Source organism: Tupaia chinensis, unplaced genomic scaffold, assembly GCF_000334495.1.
Source record: "Tupaia chinensis unplaced genomic scaffold, TupChi_1.0 Scaffold000007_1, whole genome shotgun sequence".
In the NCBI taxonomy this organism is placed as follows: Eukaryota; Metazoa; Chordata; class Mammalia; order Scandentia; family Tupaiidae; genus Tupaia; species Tupaia belangeri.
The window spans coordinates 3713985-3721732 of NW_006159436.1; the positions used below are offsets into that span (position 1 = coordinate 3713985).

Here is a 7748-nt window from a genome sequence, read left to right on the forward strand (position 1 = left end):
AAAAACATAAAGAAGCGACGGGGGGGGGGGGGGGGGGGGAATAAGGCACAATACACTATTTAAAATCGTACACCATAAGTGCCATGTGATTAGAGATTTCTGTGATTAGAGATTTCTCAAAGTGAACAGTCCTTTTGGAGGCCCAACTTAAAACCAGTTCTTCTGTAAAAGCATCTTGAAAGCACGAGCCAAAAGTAATCATTCTCTTTGAACGCTCATCGCAATCCATCTACCCCTCTGCTGGAACCAGACTGATGTGGCTCAAGAGCCACACAGAGGGCACCTGACTTCAAGGGTACGCTTTGCTTATTTTGCTTCACAACCACACTTCTTTCTCCATGTATACACATAGCAGGAGCTTCACAAACATTTAGTAAATCTGTAAATACCCTCATCAGATTCAGAACCTCAGTTTTCTAACCAACACGGATGATAAAGACAGCGGGACTGGTGCAAACGACCTAATTGGGACATGGCTGGTTTTGACTCAGGAAGCTTGTTTTGGTTTTAGAATCTACCGTTCCTGTTTGCAAGTGTGTGTATGGCAGAGGGGTGAGAACAGCAGGTTAGAGGGGGTGCAATCCGTTACAGAACTTCTGTGATACAATTTGCATTTTTAAACTGCTGCTCACATCATCTGTTTATAGGTCTTGGGGGAAATACAATGAGAGGATAAAGAAGGGGCCTCTCTTGTGAAATGCATGAACTTGAATTAAGTAGGATTTATGGCTCTCTGTTTCCTCTCTCTATTTCTCCAATCTCCGAGAGAAAATGAATTCTACTATACAAATGAGTTCCCCAACAACACCTTACAAATTTTCAGTTCTCAAAGAAACTAAATTGTGAGAAGGAAAAACATTCATTGCAGATGTAAATAAACCCCCAAAGAGCTCTTTTTTCCATATCGATCTAAATTTAAATGTGAGTAATTCAGATGGATGGTTTAGGTTGCTAGTATTTTGATTTATAATGGATATTAGACACTTTTGTCATCATATGCGGATAGCAATTACTTGATGAACATCAATTATTAAGCACCCTCTGTCTCACCCTCTCAGGAGATGTCACTAAAAAGAACAAGATCCTTAGCTGGTGCTTTGCACATGGATACCACTAATAGTGACTATACAACATGTAAATGAATAGTTTAAATACGCACACAGAAAACATATGTCTGAATAAACGTCCTCTCTCTCCTTCTTCATACATACTCCCAAAGGTATATGCACATACTTGCATGTCTTCAAAGAATAAGTATCAAACTACCCAACTCTATGCACGTAACCTGCACGATCTCATTGCACTCCCACACATCAACAAATGAGTTAGGTTACCATCATCTGGAAGAGGACAAAGTGGCTAAGAGAGGTGAGGAAATCACTCAGGGTCACACAGCAAAGTGTGAGGATTTGAGCCATCTGACTTTGTCTGAACTTTGGCATCAGGCCACAAAGCTTTCTTTAACCATGTTGCCTTTGCTTACAGTGTTTTTGGAACTCGTCTTCCAATCTTAATTTTAGGACCTGCCTAATATTAGACAGAACTGTTCGAGTTTGGGGGAACCTGCTGGCAGTCTCACCTGCAGTTGCTTTCCCCTCAACCTACTCTCCTCACTGCTGCTACGCATTCCTCTGACAACACACACCTAGTAACAATGCTCCTCTATGCCATGTCCTTTGGGATAGATTCTATCCATGATGAAACTCATGGCATCTATCATTCTCTGTCTAGCTCCTCTTCAGTCTCTCTCCATTCTCTATTCTAGCCAAACCAAACTCCTTGCAAGTGTGTAAATGCCACAAATGTTTGACTATTTTTTCTTGGGACCTGAAATTCCTCCCTCTTCCTTTTCCCTGCTCTTTCTCCACCTTTCACACTCTGAAAACTCAAGTCTCCTTCAATGTTCTTCTCTTAGGACAATTTTCTAGGTTCCTTTTAAACGGTACTTAAAACTACCCACTGATTTGGGACCGGCAGATGGTTACATTGCTGGACTCCCATGTAGTCAACTGCAGTTCAAGTTCCAGACGTGGCAACTTCAAACTCACAGTGGGTGTGTGTGCGTGAATCCCCCATATCCTGAGAGAACAATGAAGGAGAAGGGATTGTGGCATGGCCATACCCTCTGGGGGGGGTGTTGACTTCTCACTTCCCCTCTCTGTCTCTGATGAGTGCATGTTCCCTACAAAAAATAAAAATTAAAAGACAAATAAATAAAATAAAAAGAAACAAAGGTTTGAGAGAGAGGGAGAGAGAGAGAGAGGTTTTTGCTATAGGGTGTGTGGGCTCACCAGAAAGACAGAGAGAAACAGAGCCAGAAAGCAAGAAATCACCCCCAGGGGGGGATGGCCATGCTGCAATCCCTTCTCCTCCATTCTCCTCTCAGGATCTTGGGCATGCACGCACACGCCCAGTGTGAATTTAAGCCATGGAGTCCGGGACTTGAACCATGGTTGACTACATGGGAGTCCAGCAACACAGCCATTACACCAACTGCTGGTCCCAAGAAACAAGTTCTTAAAGATTTACCAGAAGAAGCTTCAGGGAGCCTAATTGGTTTTTCTTTGGTCTCTTATCTGTGACCTACCTCTCACACTTGGGGAAGCCAAGCCCCATATTCCACCCACTTCAGGATATACATCAATGGAGTATGTGAGATTTAGCATCTTCACCAAAGGACATGGTTTAAGAGGAATATTTCTCGAGAACTCAATTTACACTCAGCCATAAACATACATCTAAGTCTTTGCAAGTTAATAAACAGCTACAACCTTAACTGTTAAACTCCAGAGTGCAGTCCCTTAGAAATGCTGAGGAAAAGAAACATCACTGCCTCGGAAAACATGGCATGCGGTGATATGAAAAGTACAATGGTATTTATCATCCGCGTGCACAGTTTCATAAACAAGAGACATATCTGTAAAAGGAAAGGGTGATTCAGCCTATTAAGTATGCAGAACATCATCTTTTGATACAAGATGGTCCTTGATGATTTTTTTTTTCATATCCAAAGTCTCCATCCAAATAGGAAAAAAAATAAATGCAAAAGCAGGAAATAATGCAGATTTTCTGCTAGAGCTACAACCACAGCAAAACTGTGTATGATTGGGAGAAGGAAGATTAGCAGAATATACCAACAACCTCTACTTTCCTCACAATTCTGTTCCTGATAGAGGGGCCACAATTTCGTACTCAAATTTTGTTTTCTCCTTGTCACTGCTTCTTTATACATGGCTTGACAAAGTTTGCTGAGTACTAGGTTTCAAGTATGTGCAGACTAAAAATTTCCAAAATAAAGCTTCCCAAAATTTTCAAAATAAAACCTGAGTCCTGGCAAGTCTATATCATTGGCTGGGTAAGTATCCCAATTGAAACAAAAATGAATTGTCTGGCAGTTAATGAGACATATAAGATAAGCTTGTCATTTGGTGAAGTTGAAATCCCAAACCTGCTTCCTCTCTTCTACAGATTTTTTTTCCCCTGTAGGAGGCCATCTTACAATCCTATTAGCAATTCTCTCATATACAACTACTTAGTTTTAAAATATCCTCCAAGGTATTATCTAAAAGTCCTCCATTAAAAAAAGCATTACAAATAGCCCTTTTAGAAATGACTTTACCAGCTAAGAGATGCTGAAGTTAAACTGAAAGATGCTAGAGGACTTACCATAATAAGGGTTTAGTTAGCTTCTGTTGAATCTTTTGAGCCTACCAACTTGATTCAGTCTCCTCGGTACTGTTTAATGAGGAATATACTCTCCAAGCTATGTCGACTATACCCCGATGCTGTCCCCTAATTATGTAAGGTATATTTGTTTTAGTTGCTATATGTGGTCCCCTCCAAATTGGTATACTTTCTTTTTTCACAATTTTTAAATTTTAATTTATTTTATACATTCAATCACTATACATCACTTAGCTTGTAAAATGAATGTACCCAACATGAATACACCTCACACCAGTCCAGTTGAGGATATTATATACATTATCATTAATAGACAACAACCATTTTTGTGTACCATAAATGTCTTGCCTCTCTATTTTTTTCATTAATGTGTTTCCTCTCACTTGCCCCCTTTTCTCATCCTCTTCCCACACTGTCTCCAGTATCCATAACCATTTACCATGCTTCTATATCTTCTAATCTTTCAGTTTCCACCATAGAGTGTGGAGATTGATATATATCAAGTGTAGTCATACAATGTGTCTCTTTCATAGTCTGACTTGCTTCACTCAGCAGTAAATCTTCCATATTTGTCTACTCTCTATTAAAGGCCAGGATCTGGTCATTTTTAATGGCTGAGTAGTATCCCACAAAGTATATGTGCCATATATTTTCAAATATTTTCTATCAGGTGACATGAATCTCATTGAAAATAAATATTTTTAATTGGTAAATTCAAGGTACAAGAGTTATAGTGAAATGACTTAAATACATATTTTGCCATTAACCAGGAAATTCACATTTTCACTGAGAAGCAAAAAAGTTTAAGTCTTTAGTGGGTAGTTCTCGAATTGCATGCATCTAATTGTAAATGAGATAACTATGGAAACAGTATTTCTATTTTTATGTCTTAAAAGATGATGTACTAGGGAATGTTATGAACTCTTCAGAGCTATCAACAAAATATACATGTAAAGAGCACCAAACTATAATAAGAGATTAACTTTAAAGGGTGTTAGGTTGAGCGTTATAAGACTCTTCCCCATCTTAAAAGCACTAAAACTTACTCAAAAGCAGTTGGCTTTTTTCAAAATGCCTATATCTCAAAGATTGTATCATCTTTCTTCTGGCTAGACTACACAGTTACTTTACACATATAAAGTTTGGACACTGGAAGATAGAAACTGGGCTTCTGTCGTCAAATAAAGGTTGGCCTTCAAAAATGTTACAAAAGAAGAAAAAAGTAAATATACAAAGACAACACATTTACTATGAATCCTGATAAATTTTTACAAAAAAAAAAATCAGTATAAAACTAACACACACTGCCCCCAAAAAAACAAAAAACACCTCAAATGTAGAATGCCTAGAGAACCTGTATCAGAACCATACCTTTTTGGGTTTACTTTTCAAGAGCATATCACAAATTGTCTTCTGTCTCTGCAAGTAACACTGACTCAGCCAAGCCAGAATACTCCTCATTTTTTTCTTTATAGAAAAAAACTAAAAGAGAAAAATACCAAATATGGTAACTTCTATATATCTGATGCACTAGTCATAATGAGGAACTGACAGAGCAAGGACAATGTTTTAAAAGCTTGTATGTCTTTCTTCCATGAGAGAGAGAGAGACAGAGAGACAGGCACCCCCAACAGAGTGTTCATTCCCCAGTCTCAACCAGCCAGGATCACACTCAAGACAGTCCAGGCCAATGTGCTCAGGCAGATCTTAGAATATAAACCCAGGACCTTCCCAATAAGGATCCAGTTGTGCCAACTCTGCACCACAACCTGACCCTCAATCAGGACTACTGACCAGTGAGGTCTGGTACCAACCAGAGCCCAATGGCACCCGAGAAAGTGTCTCTCTCTTTCTACACAGTCTCCATTTTAGACTTGTAAGTGTCAACAGAAGGAATTAGAGACTCTTAAGGTAAAGTTGCAACAGAGACTTGATATTCTCTTGAGGTAGAATTTCTTCCTGCTCCCATCTCTCCACTTGTGCATTGACCTAAGTTTGTGCATAGGTCTGATTGAAAAGCTGAACCAGGCACCATCTCTGTAACCTCTTACATGGGTGTCTGCATAGAAAGTGGTTATTTCATTAGATATTGTGCTTGGGTTTTTTGTTTGTTTGTTTGTTTGTTTGTTTTTGTTTTTTTTGGCAGAGGTCAACAAACTTTTTCTGTAAAGGGCCAGAGAAAAAGTATTTTAGGCTTTGCAAGCCAAAAGTTTCTATCACAACCACTCAGCTCTGCTGTCACATCATAAAAGCAGCCGTAGACTATCTATAAATGAATAAATGGGGATGCTTTCCAATAAAACTTTATTTACAAAAGCAAAAATGAATCAGATTTATTCGGTGGAACATAATTTGACAGCTATTTTAAGGGTGCAGAAACAAACTTTCTCTTCCCCTTCACTGGTGAAAATTTAATGAGTATTTCAGCCCAAATATTCTCTAAGGGAAAATATGAAAAAGAAAATTAAAATTTTAAGGAAAAGTAATAGCATAGAATTCCATATGTAATGCTTTATTTTCTAATCACGAAAACCAGTTACCAGAGATGTTACCCTGTGCCACTAATGGTGTGAGTTGTTAATGGTGATTGTTAGTGATGAGAAGTATCTTGGTTTCTTCTTGGCATCTCTAGCACTTGCTTGTAACAGCAAAGAATAGAAATAGAGGAGCCTTCTTCAAAAAGGAAGTCCAACGTAGAATTAGGATTTTAGATCCAAAACATTGAGAAAATATCTTCAATCTTGCATACTCTTTTCCTATCTAATCAAATGCCTCACTTTCCTGCTCTTGAACATTCAAGAAGAATAGGTTAGCTAAGCCTTTATAAATAATCTACCAGTACTCTGCTATTTCCAAGACAGAAGCAAAAAAATGCAATAGCTATATGTCATGATACAACACACCCTCTTCAGAGAACCCTTCCTCTTTCACAGAACAAGAAATCTTCTGAAGCTGATTTATCTCCCTGTGTCCAGACAAAAATATAAGACAGATAATACAAAGCCCTCTTTTAAGATTCATTTCTAGTTTTGCCTTCATCAAAAGAGAGAAGATGGAAGTGAGGGGGGTAGGTGAGAACTGACCTCTGCAACATGGCATGTAAGTTGTTTTTTGTTTTGTTTTGTTTTAATTTGACCTTAGCCTAAACAGCAAATCTATGTGTTCCATCTTTTTGCTTAATGCTTTTGGTTTTACACAAGAAAACAAGCCCCCTTGTAAATGGGTATGTTTTATAAAAAGAAAAAAAAAAGTCAAGTTGTAATGGAAGCTCTAAATCAATGTCATCAGGTTTCCAATGGACTTAATGTAGACCCTTCGGAATGTGCATCTTTGTTTGGTGGATTTTTTTTTATTATTACTCATTAATATTTTTACTCTCTGTGCCCAGAGACTTTGGCAAGATGAGCATTTTATAAATCTGATAAATAAGTAATTGAAGCTTCCCAGTCAATATCACCCAAGGGAAAGGGAAGGAGGCACTCAAACATACATTAAAGTCAAGGGCCCTCTTCTAGAAAACGCCGAAGGAGGATACAGTCCTATTAAAGCCAGAGGCCATGAAAAGCGTATTGCTTTGGGATGGGCTGAGTGCAGTGAATTTTCTCATTCCATTTATTCCCTTAACATCTGGAAGGGGAGGGGGAAAGCAAAGATGAATCAGTAGGCTATACCAGTCCATGTGCTGGGCAGAGATTTACCGGAAGATGGAAATATTACATGGGCACTACAAAGGCAAAGTCACCAGTGTGAGGTGGGAACTTGTGCATCATGTTTCATTGAAACTGCTATGTCAGGCAGCTGTGGAGTCCGCGACCCAGCAGCTTGAAATTTATGCCAGATGTGTGTCCATATGTGCCCAAAATCTCAAGAGAAGGGACTGTAGCATAGCCATCTCCCTAGTGGGAATGCTTTCTTACTTACTTTCTCTAGCTCTTCAACAACCACACACACCCTATAGCAAATTTAAAATAAAAGAAAGGGAAAGAAGAAAGTAAGGAAGGAAGAAAAAAGAAAAAGAAAAAGAAAGAAAGAAAGAAAGAGAGAGAGAGAGAGAGAGAGAGAGA

General features: G+C 38.6%; 1 pseudogene; it reads right to left on the bottom strand.

Moving 5' to 3' along the window:
• Positions 1 to 7748, bottom strand: part of LOC102470191 (SWI/SNF-related matrix-associated actin-dependent regulator of chromatin subfamily E member 1-like) — a 63560-nt pseudogene that overhangs the window by 47983 nt on the left and 7829 nt on the right.